At 41.6% G+C, this 26,525-nt stretch overlaps 1 long non-coding RNA gene across 2 annotated transcripts in view; it reads right to left on the bottom strand.

The window, feature by feature from the left end:
• The window catches only part of LOC309659222, a 75,955-nt gene that overhangs the window by 43,880 nt on the left and 5,550 nt on the right, over positions 1-26,525 (bottom strand). The window lies entirely within an intron of this gene.

Below are 26,525 nucleotides of genomic sequence, written 5' to 3'. Positions count from 1 at the left end.
ATTAAAGCAGCCTGCTTTGCTGTGTTACCACATGGAAGACAGTTGCTCTGGAAAGTCACTTTGACCTGTAGTGGACATTGCCTGAGTGAGGAAAAATAAACCAAACCTCTGTTATGTTAGATTTGGTGCTGTTTGTTACAGCAGCATAACCTAGCTTGTCCTAACTAATACAAGAAGGATGAGACAAGAGAAATGGGAAGGGCAGCAGGGTGAAGAGAGGCAATTTTTAAATAAAAGAAAGGCCTGAACATATTTATAAGTTGAGGAGAATGACCCAGAAGAGGTGGAGAAGTTGGAGCTACAGGAAAGAGAGGACCTGCCTGGCCATTCAAGTTTAACACATGACAGAAGGTGTGTGATTTCCAGCAAGAGAGGAAGATTTATGGTGTCCAAGATGGCAATATAGGAGGCTCCTGAACTTATCTCTTACCATGCACACACTGAATCTACAGCTACACATGAAAGAACTCCTTCTGAAACAATCCAGAAGCTACCTGAGCAACTCCTATACATTTTGGCAAATTAGAAAATACCCTCATCGAAGTAGGTAGGAAAGGCTGAGATGCACTCTTACCATAAACCCCACCCTGGCACAGAAAGAGGAAAGTTTACCTTGGGCCAAGAAGAGAGATAATTCTTCCTTGAGCACAAAGGGAAGGAAATGATGAGCAATGAGAGAGAGTCAGAAGGAAGGAGGCTAACAGCTTTTGTCTGGTAGTCTTGATTTCCTTAATAAGTGTAGGAATGAGGATGCCTGGTGAGAGGTGGGAAAGGGTGGTGGGACAGGATCTGAGACAAAGGGGAAAGGTTTGGGGAACTCCTGAGAGGTGAATCATTGGGTGGTGAGGAAATAGAGATGCCTGCTACAATAGCTCAACATGAATTTGTAGAAAACCTGGTTTTTGAAAAGCTGTGACCTTTCCTGGGAAATCTCTGTCTCCTCATAGTGGGGAAAAGATAGTCCCATTAGCCTTCCCTGGGGAAAGGCAAGTTGCCCATCTCTGAAGGTATTGAAGCAGAGCTTGTATAAGCCTATTCCTGAATTGGATGGGCTAAATAACCTTTACATTCTCTGTCAACCTTGGGATTTTATGATTCTGTAATTCTAGGTATTGTAAGTAAGTTAACAAAATCAAATTACTTCCAGCCTATGCAAATTATAGTGACCTGCCTTTCAGCTTCCCCAAGGGAATGGATCAAAAATGCTGTGTGCTTAGAATAGATTATGTGATTCTTGCACTCTCATTCCAGGTCAATTCTCCTAAGTATCAGATAATTATGATGGAGCAGATGTACCATCGTGCTGACTGATAAGTTACCACAGTATTCATCTCTCTTGAGCAGGCATGATGGAATGGCTGGAAATGGAGTATCATTTTGATACATATTCTTTTGGTTTGCTGGTGACTTTTGGAATTTTCTATTCCTAAACTCAGCATTTCCCCTGCTGACTCTGGGTTATCAAAGTTTTGTTCTCTTTAGAGAATTTGAGTTAGTGCTTATATCTTGGAAGCAGCTTTGCAAAGGAAGCAGCAGGTGAGAGAGGAATGTCCTGTGTGGTTCTAGCTCTAAAAGAACCACAAATTTCAGACTGATGGCAGGACCCCCCCATATGAGTACTGGGTCCCCCATATGTCCTGGAATAATAGAGAGAATACAAGGACCGTTCCAACATTACAATTCTTGCTTCATATTGGGACAGAGCTATATATTCCCAGCCTAGATCAAAGGAAAGAGGAACCTTTTGAACAAGGCTCATATAAAATCACAAAACCACTGAACACTTTGCAATAGTAATCTAGTTTTACTGAGTTCCCCCCAACCACTTCCATCACCATAACATCAATTCAATGACCAGCAACAGATGCATTTTCAGGAGAAATGGGAGGCATTAGCTTGTCAACATGACCTCTAGCCCCAATCTGGAGATCTTTGTCCTGGGAAGTCTCCTTCTATCTTCTGGTCAGTTCGTTACATCTTGTGATGCAAATCACCTGCCTAGTGCACTGAAATATTTCCATATGGAATGGGGCTTTATGCCACTGTTTGGCATAAGAAATACTGCCTGAGTCCCTCTCAAGCCCAGCATCAGTAGATTAGAGGAATATCAACATTACATAAGTTGAACATGTCGGAAAAGAGGTAGAGGGAAAATGTTCTAAGAACAAAAGGAGTGCAGATTATCATCCTGTTTATAGATAATAAACTGACATTGATAAATAGCTTCATAGTGCCTAATGGTAAAGAACAAAAGGGCAGAAATATTAAACAAAACTCCAATCATCACTGCTTATGTGGGGAGTCAGAAAGAGCTCTTCACTTCTGGTTAATGTCACCCCACCAAAGTAGTGACAAGTATGTCAGTGAAACTCTCCTGACCTCATGTTCCATCTGAAAATACTGGGATTAAAATGAGAATCTGTTTATTGACACCATCTCTGGCTGTTTACAAAATGGATATTAAAGGTTTTGATTAAAAATCTATAACTTAGGGCTTCCCTGGTGGCACAGTGGTTGAGAATCTGCCTGCCAATGCAGGGAACACGGGTTCGAGCCCTGGTCTGGGAAGATCCCACATGCCGCAGAGCAACTGGGCCCGTGAGCCACAATTACTGAGCCTGCGCGTCTGGAGCCTGTGCTCCGCAACAAGAGAGGCCGCGATAGTGAGAGGCCCACGCACCGTGATGAAGAGTGGCCCCTGCTTGCCGTAACTAGAGAAAGCCCTCACACAGAAACGAAGACCCAACACAGCCATAAATAAATAAATAAATAAATAAAATTTTAAAAAAAAATCTATAACTTAGATGATTCTTTAATCCAAATAAAAGGAGAACCACGTAGCAAAATGGAAAAAGAAAATGACTGTACCAGAATCCTAGCCTGAATACAAGTACTGTAACAGCAACTGAAATTTAGCACTTGAAGTCTTAGACTATCTGTATGATCCTTCACCAACCCAAAATACCATGATTCTTATATGGAGTAGTTACTTGCATTTACCAAACAGGTCCTGGGGTAGATGGATGGTAAACAGTGTTGATGTGAATTACTGTAAAGCCCAGGAAGGAAATGGATTGTAGGAAAATAATTGGATAAGCATAAATTCTTCTGCCACAGGCACCTAGATAAAATACAATAAAAATTATTGTAAGTGAATATCCAAGTGTGAAAGCAAGAAAGGAAACTCACCAGGCACCGGAAATGAAGAGGGGAATAAAAGCTTTAGTAGAAAGTGAATGAACTGCTGCTACTGACTCCTGGGTGACTTCATAGTGCCTAATGGTAAAGAACAAAAGGGCAGAAATATTAAACAAAACTCCAATCATCACTGCTTATGTGGGGAGTCAGAAAGAGCTCTTCACTTCTGGTTAATGTCACCCCACCAAAGTAGTGACAAGTATGTCAGTGAAACTCTCCTGACCTCATGTTCCATCTGAAAATACTGGGATTAAAATGAGAATCTGTTTATTGACACCATCTCTGGCTGTTTACAAAATGGATATTAAAGGTTTTGATTAAAAATCTATAACTTAGGGCTTCCCTGGTGGCACAGTGGTTGAGAATCTGCCTGCCAATGCAGGGCATAAGAAATACTGCCTGAGTCCCTCTCAAGCCCAGCATCAGTAGATTAGAGGAATATCAACATTACATAAGTTGAACATGTCGGAAAAGAGGTAGAGGGAAAATGTTCTAAGAACAAAAGGAGTGCAGATTATCATCCTGTTTATAGATAATAAACTGACATTGATAAATAGCTTCATAGTGCCTAATGGTAAAGAACAAAAGGGCAGAAATATTAAACAAAACTCCAATCATCACTGCTTATGTGGGGAGTAGCTGTGGGAGTGGCTGGTGTGGAGGTAGATGTGGCGGTCACACTGCTGCCAGTTTCAGGAACCTGGGGGCTTGGGCTTTCATGCCCTCATAGAGACAGGAAATGAAATCTTGGGCCACATAAGGCAAGGAGTTAGAATGAAATCCCTGCTTATAGCTGGCACGCTCAGAGGGCCACACCCTCAGGGGAAGTATAGATTAGAAACAAACCTGTTCACTGGCTCAGCAAGATAACAAGAAAGCATGTGTGTTTCTGTTTGGGCTCAGCGTAAAAAATTCTCCCTTGAGAAATCAAAACCCAGGGTTTGTGTCTCACATAGATTTGTTTGAATTTATACCATCCAGAAGTCTAGGAAACTCCCAAGCCAAAAAACTTTAATAAAAAGTCGATCCCAGGCTGCTGATACTTTGGATTTACCTGGAGGAGTAAATATAGCAACACTCTGGAGGGACTATTCAATAATCTGGGGTGAGAGGAGTTTCATGGAACACACAACGCACACCAAAGATGAGGAAAATGCCCACCATGCACACGAGTCTGACAACATGATGGACTGAATGACTAGAGTTCCAGGAAACTGGGATAATAGACAGTCAAATAAAGAATGCAAGTGTGTCTAAAATTAGTACAGAGCTTGCACACATACAAAATGACATGTGGACAGGGTTATTTGTGGCAGTATTATTTGTAAAAGCAAAAAAAACTGGAAACAACCTGTGTCCTTATTTAGAGGACAGGTTAAATAAACCGTGGTACACCTACCCAAAGGCGGCTATGCAGCTACAAAAAATGATGAAGCTCTTTATGTATTGATGTAAAAAATTTTCTAGGTCAGAACTTCCCTGGTGATACAGTGGTTAAGACTCCATGCTCTCAATGCAGGCGGCACAGGTTTGATCCCTGGTTGGGGAACTAAGATCCCGCGTGATGCAGGGCACGGCCAAAAGAAAAAAAATTTTTTTCTAGGACATATTGTTAGCTGCAAAAAGCCAGTAAAAGTCTATATAAATAGCTACCTTTTATTTAAGAAAGAGAGTAAAAATAAGAATTTATGTCCTTATCTTTGTGTATTTGTGTTGACATGGAAAGAATATGCAAAAATATTAGTAACTATCGTTGACCATAGGGATTGGAGCATGGATGTGTAGATGGGACATGGGTGGGAGTGAAGATTTTCACTGTGTATATTTTTATATTGTTTTGATGTTTAAGCCATATGAATGTGTTAATTATTAAAATGACTAGCAATAGAGAAGATTTGGATAATATAATTAATGTTTGACCATATGGGATATACGTGCACCATGCACCAATATTTTAGAGACTACATTCAAAACACTCTCTGACATAAATCATAGCAATGTTTTCTTAGGTCAGTCTCCCAAGGCAAAAGAAAAAATAAACAAATGGGAGGTAATCAAACTTACAATTTTGCACAGCAAAAGAAACCATAAACAAAATGAAAAGACAAGTTACAGACCAGGAGAAAATATTTGCAAATGATGCGACCAACATGGGCTTAATTTCCAAAATATACAAACAGCTCATACAACTCAATAACAAAAAAACAAGCAACCCAATAAACAAATGGGCAGAAGAGCTAAATAGACATTTCTCCAAAGAAGACATACAGATAGCCAATAGACACATGAACAGATGCTCAACATCACTAATTATTACAGAAATGCAAATTAAAACTTCAATGAGGTATCACCTCACATCAGTCAGAATGGCCATCATCAAAAAATCTACAAATAATAAATGCTGGAGAGGGTGTGGAGAAAAGGGAAACCTCCTACACTGTTGGTGGGAATGTAAATTGGTGCAGCCACTATGAAAAACAGTATGGAAGTTTCCTAAAAAAACTAAAAATAGAGTTGCCATATGATCCAGCAATGCCACTCCTAGGCACATATTCAGAGGAAACTCTAATTTGAAAAGATCACGCACCCCAGTGTTCATTGCAGCAGTATTTACAATAGCCAAGACATGGAAGCAACCTAAATGTTCATTGACAGATGAATAGATAAAGAAGATATAATATATCTATATTACATGTATGTGTGTGTGTGTGTATATATATATATACACACAATGGAATATTAATCAGCCATAAAAAAGAATGAAATAATGTTATTTGTAGCAATATGAATGGACCTAGAGATTATCATACTAAATGCAGTAAGTCAGACAGAGAAAGACAAATACCATATGATATTACTTATATGTAGAATCTAAAAAATGATACAAATGAACTTATTTACAAAGCAGAAACAGACTCACAGACACAGAAAACAACATATGGTTACCAAAGGGGGAAGGGGATGGAGAAGGGATAAATTAGGGGTTTGGGATTAGCAGATATATTCAATATCTTATAATGTTTGTAAAAATTGAACTCTCTTTAGGTCATAAATAAATCTTCAAAACAATCATCTAAGATTTAATATCTACAGTCCTCAATCCCTGATTATAATATAATAAAACTAAAAATTAATATGTAATCAATATACCAATTTAAATTGGTTATTTAAAAATTGATCTATAAATAATCCATGGATCAAGGAAGAAATAATATTAAAATTATGAAAATATTTAAAATCGAATAATAGTTAATATTAAGTATGTGAGATACACCTAAACTGATCCTTAGCAGAAATGGATTATCTACGTACATATATTTAAAAAGTAGCTTGTATGGATCAATGGAATAGAACTGGGAGTGCAGAAGTAGACCCTCACATTTACTGTCAATTGATTTTCAACAAAGGTACCACCAAGATAACTCCATGGAGAAAGAATAGTTTTTAATGAATGGTGCTGGGACAAGTGAATATCCACATGCAGAAGAACAAAGTTGTATCTCTACCTCACACCACATACAAAAATCAACTCAAAATGGATCAAAGACCTAAATGTGAGAGCTAAAAATATTAATCTCTTAGAGGAAAACATAAGTGTAATTATTCATGACCTTGAATTAGACAATGGTTTTTCAGATATGACACTAAAAGCACAAGCAACAAAAGAAAAATATTGGACATCAACAAAATTAAAAACTTTTGTGCTTCAGAGGGTACCATTTTAAGAAACTGAAAAGACAACCCACAGAATGGGAGAAAAAGTTTTTCAAATCATATGTCTGATAAGGGACTTTTTATGTTACAGAACATAGAAAGAACTTTTAACATTCAATAATAAAGAGATAACCCAAATTTAAAAATGGGCAAAGGACTTGGATAATTATTTTTCCAAAGAAAATACAAAAAGCATATAATCACATGAAATGATGCATGATGATGGCTCAGCATCATTGACCATCAGAGAAATACAAATCAAAATCACAATTGGACACCATCTCATACCCACTAGGATGGCTATAATAAAAAACAGATAATAGCAATGTTGATGTCAATGTGGAGAAATTGAAACCCTTATACATTGCTGGTGGGAATGTATAATTGTGCAGCCACTTTGGAAAACAGTGTGGCAGCTCATCAAGATGTTTAACATAGAGTTACCATATATGACCCAGTAATTCCACTCCTAAGTATAAACCCAAAAGCAATGAGAACATATGCCCACATAGAAATTGTACATAAATGTTCATAGCAGCATTATTTATAATAGTAAGAAAGTGGGGATGACCTAAATGTCCATCAATTGATGAATGGATAAACAAAATGTGATATGTCCATACAATGGAATATTATTTGGCAATGAAAAAAAACTGAGTACTGATATATGCCACAACATGGATAAACCTCAAAACCATTATGCTAAATGAAAGAAGCCAGTCACCAAAGACCACACATTATATAATTCCATTTATGTGAGATGTACAAACTAGATTAATCCATGGAGACTGAAAGTAGATTGGTGGCTGCCTAGGGCTGAGGGTGGGAAAGGGAGGCATGTTAAGAGAATAGGTATAGGATTTACTTTTAGGGTGATAAAATGCCCTAAAATTGGCTATGGTAATAGCTGAACAACTCTGTGAAGGTACAAAAATCCATTGAATTATACACTTTAAATGGGTGAATTAATATGGTATGTAAATTATATCTTAATAAAAAGCTTTATTTTCAAAAAACTAGCTTGAAAATGAATGAGCTAAGCCTACAACTCATGAAACCAGAAAAAGTACAAAAGAGTAAACTTAAAGAAAGTAAAAGGAAGAAAAGAAAATAATGGTGAAAGCATAAATTAATGAAATAGAAGTTGAAAACTTCCCTAACATGTGAAAGGAAGTAGTCACCCAAGTTCAGGAAGCACAGAGAGTCCCATACAGGATAAACACAAGGAGGAACATGCTGAGACACATATTAATCAAACTAACAGAAATTAAATACAAAGAAAAAATATTAAAAGCAACAAGGGAAAAGCAACAAATAACATACAAGGGAATCCTCATAAGGTTATCAGCTGATTTTTTAGCAGAAACTCTGCAGGCCAGAAGGGAGTGGCATGATATATTTAAAGTAATGAAAGGGGAAAACCTACAACCAAGAATACTCTACCCAGCAAGGCTCTCATTCAGATTTGACAGAGAAATCAAAAGCTTTACAGACAAGCAAAAGCTAAGAGAATTCAGCACCACCAAACCAGCTTTGAATCAAATGCTAAAGGAACTTCTCTAGGCAGAAAAGAAAAGGCCACAACTAGAATCAAGAAAATTATGAATGGTAAAGCTCACCATTAAAGGCAAACATAAAGAAAAGGTAGGGCTTCCCTGGTGGCGCAGTGGTTGAGAATCTGCCTGCCAATGCAGGGGACACGGGTTCGAGCCCTGGTCTGGGAAGATCCCACATGCCACAGAGCAACTAGGCCCGTGAGCCACAACTACTGAGCCTGCGTGTCTGGAGCCTGTGCTCCACAACAAGAGAGGCCGCGATAGTGAGAGGCCCACGCACCGCGATGAAGAGTGGCCCCCGCTTGCCGCAACTAGAGAAAGCCCTTGCACAGAAACGAAGACCCGACACAGCCAAAAAATAAATAAATAATAAATAATTAATTAAAAAAATAAAAATAAAAATAAAGGCTATCAGAAACTTATATTTAAAAAAAAAAAAAAGAAAAGAAAGGGTGGGAAATCATCCACACACAAATATATTAAAACCAGGAATCGTGTGAAGAGAGTACAAATGCAGGATATTGGAAACACATTGGAAATTAAGAGACCAGCAACTTAAAACAATCTTGTACATATATATACTGCTATATTGAAACCTCATGGGAACCACAAACCAAAAATCTGCAATAGATACACACAAAAGAAATCCAAATCCAAATACAACACTAAAGATAGACATCAAATCACAAGAGAACAAAAGAGGAAGAGAAGAAAAAAGACCTATAAAAACAAATCCAAAACAATTAACAAAATAGCAGTAAGGACATACATATCAATAATTACCTTAAAGGTAAATGGATTAAATGCTCCAACCAAAAGACACAGACTGGCTGAATGGATACAAAAACAAGACCCATATATATGCTGTCTACAAGAAACCCACTTCAGATCTAGGGACACTTACAGACTTGAAAGTCATTCCATGTAAATGGAAATTGAAAGAAAGCTGGAGTAGCAATACTCATATCAGACAAAATAGACTTTAAAATAAAGACTGTTACAAGAGACAAAGAAGGACACTACATAATGATCAAGGGATAAATCCAAGATGAAGATATAACAATTGTAAATATATATGCACCCCACATAGGAGAACCTCAATATATAAGGCAAATTTTAACAGCCATAAAAGGGGAAATAGACAGTAACACAATAATAGTGGGGGACTTTAATACCCCACTTACACCAATGGACAGATCACCCAGACAGCAAATCAATTAGGAAACACAAGCCTTAAATGACACATTCGACCAGATAGACTTAATTGATATTTATAGGATATTTCATCCAGAAGCAGCAGAATACACTTTCTTCAAGTGCACCTGGAACATTCTTCACATAGATCACATCTTGGGCCACAAATCAAGGCTTGCTAAATTTAAGAAAACTGAAATCATATCAAGCATCTTTTCTGATCACAATGTTATGAGATTAGAAATCAATTACAGGAAAAAACTGTAAAAAACCCAAACACATGGAGACTAAACAATATGTTACTAAACAGCCAATGGATCACTGAAGAAATCAAAGAGGAAATAAAAAAATATCTAAAGGCAAATGAAAACGAAAACACAATGATCCAAAACCTATGGGACGCAGCAAAAGCAGTTCTAAAAGGGAAGTTTATGGCAATACAGTCTTACCTCAGGAAACAAGAAAAATCTCAAACAACATAACCTTACACCTAAAGCAAATGAAATGAAATGAAAAAGGAGAAGTTGCAACTGATAGCACAGAAATACAAAGGATCATAAAAGACTACTACAAGCAGCTATATGCCAATAAAATGGACAACCTAGAAGCAGTGGACAAGTTCTTAGAAAGGTACAACCTTCCAGTACTAAATCAGGAAGAAATAGAAAATAAGAACAGACCAATCACAAATACTGAAATTGAAACCGTGATTTAAAAATTCCAACAAACAAAAGTCCAGGACAGATGGCTTCACAGGAAAATTCCAACAAACATTTAGAGAATAGTTAACACTGATCCTTCTGAAACTCTCCCAAAAACTCGCAGAGGAAGGAACACTCCCAAACTCATTCTACAAGGCCACCATCACCCTGATACCAAAACTAGACAAAGATATTACAAGAAAAGAAAATTACAGGCCAATTTCACTGATGAACATAGACACAAAAATCCTCAACAACATACTAGCAAACCAAATCCAACAACACATTAAAAAGATCATACACCATGATCAAGTGGGATTTATCCCAGGGATGCAAGGATTCTTTAATATATGCAAATCAATCAATGTGATACACCATGTTAACAAACTGAAAAACCATATGATCATCTCAATGGATGCAGAAAAGCTTTTGACAAAATTCAACATCCATTTTTGATAAAAACTCTCCAGAAAGTGGGCATAGAGGGAACTTACCTCAACATAGTAAAGGCCATATACAACAAACGCATAGCAAACATCATTCTCAATGGTAAAAAACTGAAAGCGCTTCCTCTAAGATCAGGAACAAGACAAGGATGTCCACTCTTGCCACTTTTTTTCAACATAGTTTTAGAAGTCCTAGCCACGGCAATCACAGGAGGAAAAGAAATGAAAGGAATATAAACTGGAAAAGAAGAAGTAAAACTGTCACTGTTTGCCGATGACATGATACTATACATAGAAAACCCTAATGATGCTACCAGAAAACTATTAGAGCTCATCAATGAATTTGGTAAAGATGCAGGATACAAAATTAATACACAGAAATCTCTGGCATTCCTATGTACTAAAAATGAAAGATCAGAAAGAGAAATTAAGGAAACAATCCCATTTACCATCTCATCAAAAAGAGTAAAATACCTAGGAATAAACCTACTTAAGGAGGCAAAAGACCTGTACTCAGAAAACTATAAGATACTGATGAAAGGAAGCAAAGATGACACAAACAGATGGAGAGATATACCATGTTCTTGGATTGGAAGAATCAATATTGTCAAAATGACTATACTACCTAAAGCAATCTACAGATTCAGTGCCATCCCTATCAAATTACCAATGGCATTTTTCATAGAACTAGAACAAAAAATTGCACAATTTGTATGGAAACACAAAAGACCCCAGATAGCCAAGCAATATTGAGAAAGGAAAATGAAGCTGGAAGAATCAGGCTCCCTGACTTCAAACTATACTACAAAGCTACAGTAATAAAAACAGTATGCTACTGGCACATAAACAGAAACATAGATCAATGGAACAGGATAGAGAACCCAGAGATAAACCCATGCACCTATGGTCAGCTGATCTATGACAAAGGAGGCAAGAATATACAATGGAGAAAAGACAGCCTCTTCAATAAGTGGTGCTGGGAAAACTGGACAGCTACATGTAAAAGAATGAAATTAGAACACTCCCTAACACCATATACAAAAATAAACTCAAAATGGATTAAAGACCTAAATGTAAGGCAGATAGTATAAAACTGTTAGAGGAAGACATAGGTGGAACACTCTCTGACTTAAATTGCAGCAAGATCTTTTTTGATCCACCTCCTACAGTAATGAAAATAAGCACAAAAATGGGACCTAATGAAACTTAAAAGCTTTTGCACAGCAAAGGAAACTATAAAATAAACAAAATGAAAAGACAACTCTCAGAATGGGAGAAAGTATTTGCAAACCAATCAACGGACAAAAGATTAATATCCAAAATATACAAACAGTTCATGCAGCCCAATACCAAAAACAAACAAACAAACAACAAAATAAAAAAATGGGCATAAGACATTTCTCCAAGGAAGACATACAGATGGCCAAAAACACATGAAAAGATGCTCAACATCACTAAGTATTAGAGAAATGCAAATCAAAACTACATATCACCTCACACTGGTCAGAATGCCATCATCAAAAAATCTACAAATAATAAACACTGGAGAGGGTGTGGAGAAAAGGGAACCCTCTTACACTGTTGGTGGGAATGTAAATTGGTGCAGCCACTATGGAAAACAGCATGGAGCTTCCCTAAAAAACTAAAAATAGAGCTACCATATGATCCAGCAATCCCACTCCTGAGCATATACCTGGAGAAAACCATAATTTGAAAAGATACATGCACTCCAATGTTCATTGGAGCACTATTTACAATAGCCAGGACATGGAATTGACCTAAATGTCCATCGACAGAGGAATGGATAAAGAAGGTGTGGTACATATATACAATGGAATATTACTCAGCCATAAAAAAGAACAAAATAATGCCATCTGCAGCAACATGGATGGACCTAGAGATTGTCATACTGAGTGAAGTAAGTCAGACAGAGAAAGACAAATATCATATGTTATCGCTTATACGTGGAATCTAAAAAAATGGTACAAATGAACTTACTCACAAAACAGAAATAGAGTCACAGATGTTGAAAACAAACTTATGGTCAGCATGGGGGGAAGGGGGGGGTAGGAATAAACTGGGAGACTGGGATTGACATTTACACACACTATATATAAAATAGATAACTAATAAAGACCTACTGTATAGCACAGGGAACTCTACTCAGTACTCTATAATGGCCCATATGGGAAAAGAATCTAAAAAAGAGTGGATATATGTGTATGTATAACTGATTCACTTTGCTGTACACCTGAAACACAACATTGTAAATCAACTATACTAAAATAAAATTGTAAAAAATTAATTAATGAAGTCTGGCCTGAGGAGACCCAGCACTGGAGCCTACCTGGGTCTTTGGTGGGGCTAATGGCAGACTCTGGTAGTGCTCACACCAAAGAGTACTTCCCAGAACTTCTGCAGCCAGTGTCGTTGTCCCCACAGTGAGACACAGCCACCCCGTGCCTCTGCAGGAGACCCTCTAACACTAGCAGGTAAACAAAATTGACAAACCTCTAGCCAGCTTTACCAAGAAGAAAAGAGAGAGGACCCAAGTAAACAAAGTAAGAAATGACAGAAGAGAAGTAACAAGAGAGGATACTATGAACAATTATATGCCAACAAATTTGACAACCTGGAAGAAATGGACAAGTTTCTAGAAACATACAGCCCACCAAAACTGAATCAAGAAGAAATAGATCATTTGAACAGACCTAGAAGTGAAGTACAATCTGTAAAAAAACAAAAAACTTCTTGCAAACCAAAGTCCAGGACTAGCTGGCTTCACTGGGGAATTTTACCAAGCATGCAAAGAAGAACTTTTATTGATCCTTCTCAAATTCTTCCAAAAGATTGAAGAGGAGGGAACACTCCCAAAGACATTCTATGAAGTCACCATCACCCTGATACCAAAACCAGACAAAGATACCACCAAAAAAGAAAATTACAGGCCAATATCTTTGATAAATATAGATGCAAAAATTCTCAACAAAGTATTAGCAAACCGAATACAACAATGCATTAAAAAAATCGTACACCATGACCAAGTGGGATTCATCTCAATTTCACAAGGATGGTTCAACATACACAAATCAATCAATGTGATACACCACATCAACAAAAGAAAAGACAAAAACCACATGATCATCTCAATAGATGCTGAAAAAGCATTTGACAAAATTCAACATCCATGCATGATAAAAACCCTTACCAAAGTGTGTATAGAGGGAACATAACTCAACATAATAAAAGCTACTTATGACAAACTCACAGACAATATAATACTCAATGGTGAAAAGCAGAAAGCCATCCTGCTAAAATTTGGAACAAGACAAGGATGCCCACTCTCACCATTTCTGTTCAACATAGTATTAGAAGTCCTAGCCACAGCAATCAGACAAGAAAAAGAAATAAATGTATACAAATTGGAAGAGAAGAGGTAAAATTGTCATTATATGCAGATGACATGATATTACATAGAGAAAACCCTAAAGACTCCACACAAAAACTACTAGAACTGATAAACAAATTCAGCAAGGTAGCAGGATATAAGATTAACATATAGAAATTGGTTCTATTTCTTTACACTAACAATGAATATCAGAAAGGGAAAGTTAAAAAAAATTCCTTTTAAAATCACATCATATGGTAGCTCTATCTTTAGTTTTTTTAAGGAACCTCCATACTGTTCTCCATAGTGGCCATACTGATTTAGATTCCCACCAACAGTGTAGGAGGGTTCCTTTTCTCCACAAGCTTTCCAGCATTTATTGTTTGTAGACTTTTTGATGATGGCCATTTTGACTGGTGTGAGGTGATATCTCCTTGTAGTTTTGATTTGTATTTCTCTAATAACTAGTGATGCTGAGCATTTTTTCATGTGCCTCTTGGCCATCTGTATATCCTCTTTGAAGAAATGTCTATTTGGGTCTTCTGCCCGTTTTTTGATTGGGTTTTTTTTTTTTTTTGATGTTGAGCTGCATGAGCTGTTTGTAAGTTTTGGAGGTTAATTCCTTGTCATCACATTGTTTGCAAATATTTTCTGTAATTCTGTGGGTTGTATTTTCATTTTGTTTATGGTTTCCTTTGCTGTGCAAAAGCTTTTGATCCAGCAATACCACTCCTGGGCATATGTCCAGAGAAAACCATGGTTTGAAAGGATACATGCATCCCACTGTTCATAGCAGCACTATATACGATAGCCAAGACATGGAAGCAACCTAAATGTCCATATGATCCCTCTTCTGGTTATATACCCAAAGGAAATGAAATCAGTACCTCTGAGATATTTACACTCCCATGCTCATTGCAGTATTATGGCTAAGATATGGAAACAACTTAGGTACCTGTCAACAGATGAATGGACAAAGAAAATGTCATATATATATATATAGATAAAATTCAGCCTTAAAAAAGAAGGGTATCCTGCCATTTGCCTCAATGTGAGTGAACTTTGGTGTCTTTATGCTAAATGAAATAAGTTAGATACAGAAAGAAAAAAAAACCACTTTTATGTAGAAACTAGAAAAGTTGAATACATAGAAGCAGAGAGTTGAATGGTGATTACCAGGAGCTGGGAGGCAGGGGAAAAGAGAGAGATGTTGGTCAAAGGGTACAAAGTCGCAGTTATGTAGGGTGAATAAGTCTGGAGATCTAACAGTATGATGACTATAGTTAGTAATACTCTACTGAATACTGGAAATTTGCTAGGAGAGTAGATTTTCAGGTATTCTCATCACACACATAAATGGTAACTGTGAGGAGAGGATACGTTGACTAGCTTGACCGTAGTAATAATTTCACTATGTATGTATATAAATCATCGTGTTGTGCACTTTAAAAATACACAATTTTTATTTTTAAAAGTTATGCAACCTCACTAATAATAAGAGAAAATTTAAAACTATATTGAAATGCCATTTTAAAAAACCTACTGAAACTGTGCCCCACTTCCACTGGGTTGAAGTAGGAGGTGACTGGCTGGGACTTCCGAGCTATCTTGAACAATAACATCTTGTTGACCGTCAAACCATGCTCCACATCCACTAGCAAGAAAAGATGAACTGAGATTTCTGAGCTTGCTTTGCAGAATACCAAGGAAACTGAAAATAAGGAAACAACTTCCTGATAGTTTTCTTTGAGCATTGCATAGGAGCATTGAAGGACAGGAAAGACTGACCAATGAACTTTGGATGTCACAGGCTGAAAATCCACGACATGCAGCACTTGGAACCCATCCCCCACCCCCGAATTTGCACATGCAACCAATGAAAAGACACGAAAGACATTTGCACCTGCACAGAGGACTCTTGAAATTTCTCCCTTACCCTTCTACCAACCATTTCTTAGCCCCAACACCCTCCTATTCCTTACCCCCATTCAAAAGCTGATTGGGGTAACAGATTTGAGATTTGGCTCCTGTCTCCTTGCTTGGCTGCCCTGCAATAAATTATCTTCTCTGTAATAGACCATTGCTTATGTGTTTGGTCTTTCTGTTTGGCAGAGCGTAATGGGCCTGCTTGCTCAGTTACACTATCAGACTGGCTAACGTCCAAAAGACTGATCATATGCTCTGTTGTGATCAGTGTAGGGAAATAGCCACTCTCAAACATTGCTGGTGTAGTGCAAATTTATATATACACATATGGAAAGCAATTTGTCAAGGTCCAAAACATTGTGTATAGCATACTACATTTTGTGTAATAAAATGGAAAATAGATCTTTATAATTGAAAAAAAATTAATTAATGAAATCATGACCTTTGCAGAAAATAATAAAATAGACAAACATATGGCAGGACTACTAAAGAAAACATGAGAAAAAACTCAAATAACCCACATCAGGAATGAAAAAGGGGCCATCATTGTGGATGCTGCAGATACAAAGATAATAAGAGGGTTTTATGAACAAATTTATACCATTGAATTAGATAATTCAAAGAAAAGACAAATTTGCCCCAAAATTGTGTCTGTTATTTGAGAGATAACAGGCCTCTCAGGCTCTTTAACATGGATCAGTTTAACTTATGGAGAGGAGGATGCCAAAGGGATGGAAAAGGAGTAAAGTCGGATGACAGGACGAGGCAGGGAAGAGCAGTGGTCCATAGGGCAGGCCTGGGCAGAGCACCGAGGAGGGAGGTGATTGGCATTGAGGGGCACCATGGGGCCCTGGAGCCTGAGAGAGAGCACAGAAGGGACATTGCAGGTCTCTGGTGGTCACTTTCCCAGGGCCACAACGCTGCTTCAGGGCTTTCCCATCTCTCATTCAGTGAGGGCACCTCTTCCTTCTCCACCCTGGGCTGTTGTCCTGCTCTGCTACCACTTGCTCTGCATCTTACATGGGTTCTTTCTCCAATTGGGGTTTTTGATTTCCTTCCCTGTCAAGCTGAGTTTGTCCAGAAGATGTCTCTGGTTCTCTCCAACCCCAGAGGTCTCTGAGTCTGAGTTGTCCTATCTTCTAATAGGTGCAAGAGATGTGAGACATGAATGTTTGGTGGTTTCGCAGGGCCTCCACAAATTCCAAGTTACAGAGCAAGATCTGGAGTGTCGGTTCTCACACTGTGTTCCGTGGAACCCCGGGGTTCCAATAATGATTCTCAGGGACCTCTGAGGGGTGAAGGGAAGATCAGCTGTGGGGCTTAGGCCTCCTGCAAGGGGGTCATCCTGTGAAGCTTTGCTGGAGTTGTTTTATATTCTTGTGAACGTTCATTTGCAAAAAACCTCAATTCTAAGCAATTCTGAAGATCCCTCACCATCTAAGCTGCAGCAAGAAAACAGGCCTCACTCAGGTCGTTGAGTGTTGATGTCTGGGGGTCCCTGCTGAGGCTCAGATCCAAGGGGACATCTGCTATGGGCTAGCACGAGGGTCTCATTTATCCACCGTGGACTTCGGAGCTCAGGATTGGGCTGGCTTTGTGTTTGCTATGAGGCCTTCAGAGCACTTGATATAGTCTCACCCTACTTCTCAATTGGCCCTACATCATTCAAAGGGCCTCAGAAGAATGTGAGCCAGCGTCTGATGTGGCTTTCTGCAGAGGGTGCTGAGTTTGCTGGGCATCTGCATGGTGGTGTGCTTGACCTGTGTGCTTGACCCTGTACGGGGTTTACAGTGAGAAAGACATGGGAGTCAGAGGCCAGGCAGAACATGAAGGAAGAAAAGAAAAGGCCAGAGCCTGAGTCCACTTGGTGAGAAAAGGGAGCTAAATAACTAGAGGAGAATCAGTGGCATTTGGCGGAGGGTTGGATTATAGAAAGAAAAGGAGCTGTTTAGCCAGGGCCCCGGAGAAGTTGTCAGATGGAAGAAGGGTTAGAATCGTGTGGCTGCCAGAGCTGGAACCATGAGCCGTGAGTGGAAATTAAAGGGGGACACGTCTTGGCCTAACACTGTGCAGCCACTCCCCACAGTTAGACCTGCCTGAGGACCAGCCTCCTTCCCTCATGAGGTCGTGAGTGCCCACTGATGCAGGTGCTGAGTCTGGACAGTCCTTGGGGCTATCGAGCAGAGACTGGGTGATGGAGGCGTGGAGTGGGAAAGGGGAGTTGTTTGATCCCCATGGCCCGTTCTAGCCCTTCCAGCCTCTGGTTAGGAGCTGCATTTTTAGGTGCAGACTCAGGTGCAGTAAAGCTTCAGAGAAAGAAGTCAGCACAGTCTGGACTGGTCAAAGGGGGCCTTTTTAGGCCCTTGAAGTCAACCTTGAAAATACCAAGTATGGCAGCTCCATAGAGGCAGCCTCTCCTGAGCACCGGGCAGCGTGGTGGGGAAATTACAGTACATAAAACTGCGCTGTGATCACAGGGCTGGGTGAGACATACCATCAGGAGACGAGGCTGGGCACTGAGGCCTGATGTAACCCATAATTGGGGCCATAGCACAGGCCTGGCGCAATATCCCAGGGCCAGGCTCTGTACCTTCTGAGCAGTGCTGAGTGAAAAAATACGTTTATGAAACTCCCCATTCATTTCCTGCCAGAGATCCTATCTGAAGCCAGGGCTCTCACCTCCTGGAGAAGTAACGGTTTCTCACAAAGCCTTCCCTGCCCCGAAAGATGCTGAGGGAACCTTGGGGGAGGAACACTTTCCATTTGGCAAAGCAAACTGTGTGTTCTCCATATATTTTCTTAAGTATATTTCTTTTCTTGTTGAAACATCTGGTGTGAGATATTGGGCCAATTTAACACTGCATCGTTTCCTATCACATACTTTGGGTGATCTGGGAGAAAATATTTAAAAGCTGTGAAAATGATCTGAGTCACTGTAGATGCTGCAGCCCCCAGTAGCAGAAAGCTAGATTCCCATATTGCAAATGTAAAGCTGTCTGAGATGCTTTAGCCTGCTACGGCCAAGTGCTCCAGATGAGAGAGACTGAAACCTCCAAGGAGGACAGAGACAGGGGGTCAAGTCATAACTTGGCTTCTGTAAGGCAGTCTTGAACGTAACCACCCATGTTTACCAGCCCGTAAAAATAGTTAATGGTATTTAATAATCCTTCCACCTATCTATCCTATGAAGACAGGGAGATCAAATAACCCCACAGTCATTATAATAGGGTCATCTGCATTGTCCCTGGCCTGGACCTGTGGCAATTCTTCACTGTGTAAATCTGGCTGAAATTCTGAGTATTCTGAGAAAAGAACCAAGGCTCAGAAGTAGGGACTTTGATCTGTGATCCTGCCTGACCCCTGAGTTTTGGAGAGATGGGTGGTTTCTGGCATGCCCATGTGCTTACCAGCCTTAGAGCGGGTTAAGTCCCAGCTGGGGGACACACATGCTGCCCCTTCTGCTTCTTCAAGGCTGTGCAAATGGGGGAGGGACCTAGATGGCAGAGCCAGGGCCACCCCCCCTGGGGACTGCCTTGGGTATTGACGTGGCGTGGGCTTGCAGGGAGGATGAGCATCTCTGAAATGACAACGCAGTTCATGGGAAGAGAGCAGCCCTTCTCCAGAACAGTCGCTCTGAGAGCAGGGGGTCAGCTTTACTTCTTTGGCTGCTGATTCAGCTCAGCTTTCCTTTCAGCCTGAGCTCTTCCTCTGCTCCTGTCTCTCCCTCCTCAGAACCCCTCAGACACCTCCTGACCCTCCTGTATTAAAGGCAAGTGCCTGGATCTGCCAGGCTGTCTGAGCACAGGGACGACGTACCTGCTTCCCCTCTGTGTTGCCTGTGGTAAACACAGGGCCCGAGGCGGGTGCCAGGTACCTGAGCTCCTGCGTTGAGCAATTACCTCCCAACACAGGAGGGCCTGTGTTTTCTCCATCCTTGGCATACAGCAGGGGTTCCACGAACATTTGCTAAATAGCAGGACCCGACCCGCAGTAGGTGCTCAGGATGGCTGACTCTGCTGTCTTGATCTCCCAGGGTCCCTGATCTCAGGGGCAGGCGGGCTCTGGGAATGCTACGGAATGGTGTAGAGAGGAGGCTTGCACGTAGAGAGAAGTGTCTTGTTCGGCCTGGGAAATGGGGCGCTTTATGTTCCTACACTGTGCTGGGGGGAGTTTGGCTCTGCAGCTGCCTGGCTTGCTCTGGTGTCAGGCTCCACGCCAAGCTCTTGCCTCTCTCCTCGGCTGACAGGCGAGGCTCACAGTGCAGAGCCCAGATGGCTGGGCCCCAGCTCTCCCTCCCCCCATGCTTTCCTCCCTCTGAAGGGAAATGGAGCTCCGGATCAGCCGGCCAGGGTCAGGGGAGGAGGACTGGAGCTGCGATGTCAAGAGTGAGTGCAGGGCTTCCCTGGTGGCGCAATGGTTAAGAATCCCCCTGCCAATGCAGGGGACACGGGTTCGAGCCCTGGTCCAGGAAGATCCCACATGCCGCGGAGCAACTAAGCCCATGCACCACAACTGCTAAAGACCACACCCCTAGAGCCCGTGCTCTGCAACAAGAGAAGCCACCGCAATGAGAAGCCCGTGCACCGCAACGAAGAGTAGCCCCCGCTCGCTGCAACTAGAGAAAGCCCGTGCGCAGCAACAGAGACCCAACGCAGCCAAAAATAATAAAATAAATAAATTAAAAAAAAAAAAAGAGTGAGTGCAGTGAACCAGGGCCAGGGGCATCCACCCCGCTGTGCCCCAGGGTGCAGAGCACCCACCCAGACGGGCTGCTGCTGGGAAGTGGCGTCTGGCACAGCAGCTCTAGGCAGCCCAGCCCTGTCCTGGGAAGGGGAGGTGAGGGGGGGTGGAATTTGGGGAGGAGGGGTGTCAGACCCCCAGTGGGGAGTCCTTGAGCAATTACCTGTTGGAAGAGTCCCTCATCACAAGGAATAGGCCATGCTGGTCCTTCCGCTGGCTTCATCATTGGCTGGGGGCAGCCCACTTCCCTGTCTCTTGCCACGTGTCTCCTGAAGGTCAAGGGCTCTCTCCTTCCCAGGTCAGGCCTGGATTGTGGTCTAAAGGGTCTTCCCCCATCGCTGGCTCTCTCCCTTTCATCCTTCACAGCCATTCTCCCATAAATCTCTTGTATGTCTAAACTTAAGCTGGTATCTTGTCTTTAGAGGATCTGAACCATCTCACGTATGGTGTGAATTCCTCTGGGTCTGGTTCCCTTCTGTGTCATCTGTCAGTGAGAGCCACCCGGGTCCTGGAGCAGGAAGGCACTGCTTCGGATATAGCCGGTGTCCTCTCCCATGTGATAAGAGGCCTTATAGCTGCTGGACCTTCGGGTGTCCTCTAGTGCCACATCTGGGAGGGCCAGGGCCCCTGACAGTATCCCCTGACAGGTGGTCATCTGGACACTGCCTGAACATCTCCAGGGAGAGGTCACTGTGAGTCCATTGGAGGGCAATGCAAATTGCTAGAAAATTCTTCCTTGTGCCGGTCACTCCTCCAGTGGTATGGCTGCCACAGACCGTTCACTCATTTCTTCTTTCTTTGGAGGAACGTTACCAGAGGCCTGCCATCAGAGGCCTGTGTGAGACCTCACTTCCGACAGGGAAGTGGGGAGCAGATGGGAGTGGCATAGGCCCAGCCCAGGGCCTTTCCTCCTTGCAGGGGTGCTGGCAGAGGTGAACCCCAATGGGGGTTGGCAGGAGGTAGTGAGAAAGGACGAGAGGTACCGCCACCAAGGTTTCTGTAGCAGCAGGCTGAGTGCCCCAGCTTTCTCCTTGAACATATAACACCCTCCTTTTGCTAAAAGGGGATAAAACCCTCTGGTCTTCTGCCTCACTGGCCTGGTTTTAAGTCCCAGCTCTAATTCCTAGGGGTTGCGTGTTCTTGAGACCTCACTCAAACTTTCTGCATCTCAATCTCCGCTTATATAAAATAGGATGATAATACTTACTCCCAGATCTCTGAGGATTGAATAATTTGATGTTTGTGAAGCATGTCTGGTGGAAGACAACTGTTAGCTAACTGACACCTAGGCAGCAGACCGGCTCACAGTTATGAGCTGCTGGTCCCGGATGTGAGTTTGGTGCTGCATGTGTACAGTGGGTTGAATGGTGACCTCTAAAGAGATGTGTCCACATCCTAATCCCTAGAACCTGTCAATGTGACCGGATGTGGAAAAAGAGTCTTTAAAGATGTAATTAAATTGAGGCTCTTGAAATGAGATCATCCTAAATTATCTGGGTAAAGTGTAAATCAATAACAAATGTCCTTACAAAAGACAGAAGACTTCCTCACCCAGACCACAATGAGCTAATAGAAGGAGTTGCAAGGGGCTCCTTGAGGCTGATTAAGTTGTAGAGCTGAAGTGAAGGTTTGCCATCTTAACAATGCACTCCTTCCTGCCAGAGCAGATGGTACAAAGGCTTGCTTGCTTTTGGTATTCATGTCTTTGTAACTGGAAAAAACGCATTTTGGAAGTAAAGAGAGCTGTAAAATGAACGAAACATTATGCAATATCTTGTAAATGTGAAGAAAAAAGAATAGCTACATGAGTGTTGACAGAAGTCTGAGTTTGAAGAAAGATCCCATTCATGCCCAAAGTATCAAGCCTGCTCTCCTGCCGGCTTTCTCCCGTATTTCCTTCAGAACATATTTGCTAGGCTTTGAGTTTGTGCCACGCATTGTGTTAAGTGTTGAGGACATAGCTGCGAACAAACAAGACAGTCTTTCTCCTGCCTGGGCATGCAGCCTAGGAGGGGAGAAGGTTAACTAAAATGCAGACACATCATTTTGAACCACGATTGTGGTTAAGTGTTATGAATTGCCTTGGTGCCCTTGTCAGAATTCAATGACGGTACACGTGTGGGTCTATTTCTGGGTTCTCTATTCTGTCCATTGATCTGAATCTCTCTCCTTTCATTAATACCACACTGTCATCTGCTACAGTAAGTCTTGAAGGCAGGGGGTGTACGTCCTCTGACTTTGCTCTTTTCCAAAATTGCTTTGGCTCTTTTGGTTCCTCTCTTTTCCTATCTAATTTTTAGCATCTGATTTTTAGATTCAATTAGCCAGATATGTCAAGTGTTATGAAGGAAAGGTCAGTGGAGCAAAAGATTTTTCATAAGCGAAGTTTTAGCAGTCGAAGTTTTAGACCTGAATGTTAGATCATAGGCAAATGATAGATGAGGGGAAAGTTAACTTCTTGTTACTTTTTTAGGTTTTTCACAAGGGACTCTGAGATTCTACGATCCTTTCACAAATGCTTTGAGGGAACTGATGGTTGGATGTGGGTCAGAACTATTTAGAGCTGCCCAAACCATCCTTTGTGTATTTTTGCTTCTTTTACTCGTCCTTAATAACAAAGGGGTAAGTGAAGCTGGAGACATGACGATGACCTCGAAAACAGAATGTCAGGGCGAGCTGGGGAGAAAGAGGCCATCTGGGTGGCCGTGGCCTTAGACCAGACCACAGGATGGTGCGTAGGCTGATGTGTTCGCCGTCCCCAAGCCCCTCCTACGTGGGCCGATAGCGCAGAGCTGGAGTGCTCCATCCAGGGACTTAGGGACCAGTCCTGTCTGGCTGATTCAAACATGAGAGAAGGTGATGGGCCCCAAGTCCGTCCAGGTAGGGGGCCTGCTTCTTGCCCGGGGAGTCCTAATGGTCCTTGCCATGCTGGGAGCCGGCAGAAGCCTCCTTGCTCTGTGTTGTCCTTGGCAACATCGTGCTTCAGACTGTGCACTGCTCCCTGCTGGGAGGTGGGCAGGCAGAGTCTGCAGGCTACACATCACCCTCCCGGGCCTTCGGCCCTCAGGAGACATGCAGCAAGAGACAGGGAGGTGGCAGCTCAGGATGTCTGGGGTCTCCCAGGCAGAGACAAACGAGAGAGCTGGGGCCAGCACGAAGCTACCAAACTGTCCCATAGACTGACCCGACAGCCCAGTCCTCTGTCCCCAGAGGAGGCAGGGAGGTCCTGAGATACGGAGGACAAGATTCCTGAACTCCAGAGTCTCACACCTGAGAGAAGGTCTGGTTTTAAGTCCCAGCTCTAATTCTCTCAGGCCTGAGAGAAGGAGAGGGGGCCTTCCCAGACGAGGGGATCTAAAAACGCCCCAACACGCACAAGGCGTCAGCGAGGGGCAAGGGCAAAGGCACTGGTCTCAGGGTCGAGACCAGCCTCTTATCCGGCCTCAGCCAATGCCTGGGTCCATGACCTTGGACAGTCATACAATTTCTCTAAGCCTGTTTTTCTTCACTGCGAAATGGGATAGTCCTTCTGCCAGTCTTTCAGGACGGTTGAAAATCAAAACAAATAGTAGACAGAGGAATGGGTAGATGAACAGTCCTAACTGCAGACATGAATATGGTGTTTACTGTGTACCCAATATCGGTCCAAGCCCCTTAGATACATGAAATCATTGAAACCCCACACGGCTCTCATGATGGAGGTACGGGTATTATGCCCATGATGCAGATGACGGAAACAAGGTTCTGAACAGTAATGGAACTTGCTGAAGGTCAAGTGGTGGGGCTGGGATTTAACACAGATCTGTCTGACTCCAGAACCTTTGCTCTGAAACATGGCACTCTTGTGTCTTTAATGAAAATACTCTGGGAACTGCACAGTACTGTACAAACCTAAAGGTTATTCATATAGTTTTTCTCCCACTGTCCTCATCTGGAAGCTGAAGCTGTTTCGGCGAGGGTTGGGTTGGATTAGATGCTCTGCTCCTTGGAGAACGAACAGCAGGTAAAGCTTCAGGAGAGGATGCCCTCCACCCCACTGGCAATGCATTTGTCAGTGCACCCAGGAGGCCTGGGCAAAGCCCCCTCAGGGCAGGGAGAGGACACAGACCCATGAAGGGCCTTAGTGTGGAGTCTGGTGACCAGCTGTGGCTCCTCTGGTGGCTTGGGCAGTGTTGTTTGCCTCCCAAAGCTCCCTTGAGCCTTATGTCACACAAGACCAGTGCTATCAGCTGATAGAGGCTTGGAGGAGCCTTGGCCTGGGAATGCACAGGAGTAAATGCATGGGAGTAACTGGCAACAAGATGCAGAGTGTTTTCTTAATTTCACTTTCAGATTTTTCATCATTAGTGTATAGGAACGCAAGAGATTTCTGTGCATTAATTTTGTATCCTGCTACTTTACCAAATTCATTGATTAGCTCTAGTAGTTTTCTGATAGCATCTTTAGGATTCTCTATGTATAGTATCATGTCATCTGCAAACAGTGACAGCTTTACTTCTTCTTTTCTGATTTGGATTCCTTTTATTTCTTTTTCTTCTCTGATTGCTGTGGCTAAAACTTCCAAAACTATGTTGAATAATAGTGGTGAGAGTGGGCAACCTTGTCTTGTTCCTGATCTTAGTGGAAATGGTTTCAGTTTTTCACCATTGAGGACGATGTTGGCTGTGGGTTTGTCATATATGGCCTTTATTATGTTGAGGAAAGTTCCCTCTATGCCTACTTTCTGCAGGGCTTTTATCATAAATGGGTGCTGAATTTTGTCAAAAGCTTTGTCTGCATCTGTTGAGATGATCATATGGTTCTTCTCCTTCAGTTTGTTAATATGGTGTATCATGTTGATTGATTTGCGTATATTGAAGAATCCTTGCATTCCTAGAATAAACCCCACTTGATCATGGTGTCTGATCCTTTTAATGTGCTATTGGATTCTGTTTGCTAGTATTTTGTTGAGGATTTTTGCAATTAAGAAAACACTCCCATTTACCACTGCAACAAAAAGAATAAAATATCTAGGAATAAACCTACCTAAGGAGAAAAAAGACCTGTATGCAGAAAATTATAAGACACTGATGAAAGAAATTAAAGATGATACAAATAGATGGAGAGATATACCATGTTCTTGGATTGGAAGAATCAATATTGTGAAAATGACTCTACTACCCAAAGCAATCTACAGATTCAATGCAATCCCTATCAAACTACCACTGGCATTTTTCACAGAACTAGAATCAAAAATTTCACAGTTTGTATGGAAACACAAAAGACCCCGAATAGCCAAAGCAATCTTGAGAACGAAAAATGGAGCTGGAGGAATCAGGCTCCCTGACTTCAGACTATACTACAAAGCTACAGTAATCAAGACAGTATGGTACTGGCACAAAAACAGAAACATAGATCAATGGAACAGGATAGAAAGCCCAGAGATAAACCCACACGCCTATGGTCACCTTACCTTTGATAAAGGAGGCAAGCATATACAGTGGAGAAAAGACAGCCTCTTCAATAAGTGGTGCTGGGAAAATTGGACAGGTACATGTAAAAATATGAAATTAGAACACTCCCTAACACCACACACAAAAATAAACTCAAAATGGATTAAAGACCTAAATGTAAGGCCAGACACTATCAAACTCTTAGAGGAAAACATAGGCAGAACACTCTA

Source organism: Balaenoptera physalus, assembly GCF_965194825.1.
Source record: "Balaenoptera physalus genome assembly, chromosome: 4".
In the NCBI taxonomy this organism is placed as follows: Eukaryota; Metazoa; Chordata; class Mammalia; order Artiodactyla; family Balaenopteridae; genus Balaenoptera; species Balaenoptera physalus.
This window is presented reverse-complemented; position numbering and strand designations above follow the sequence as displayed.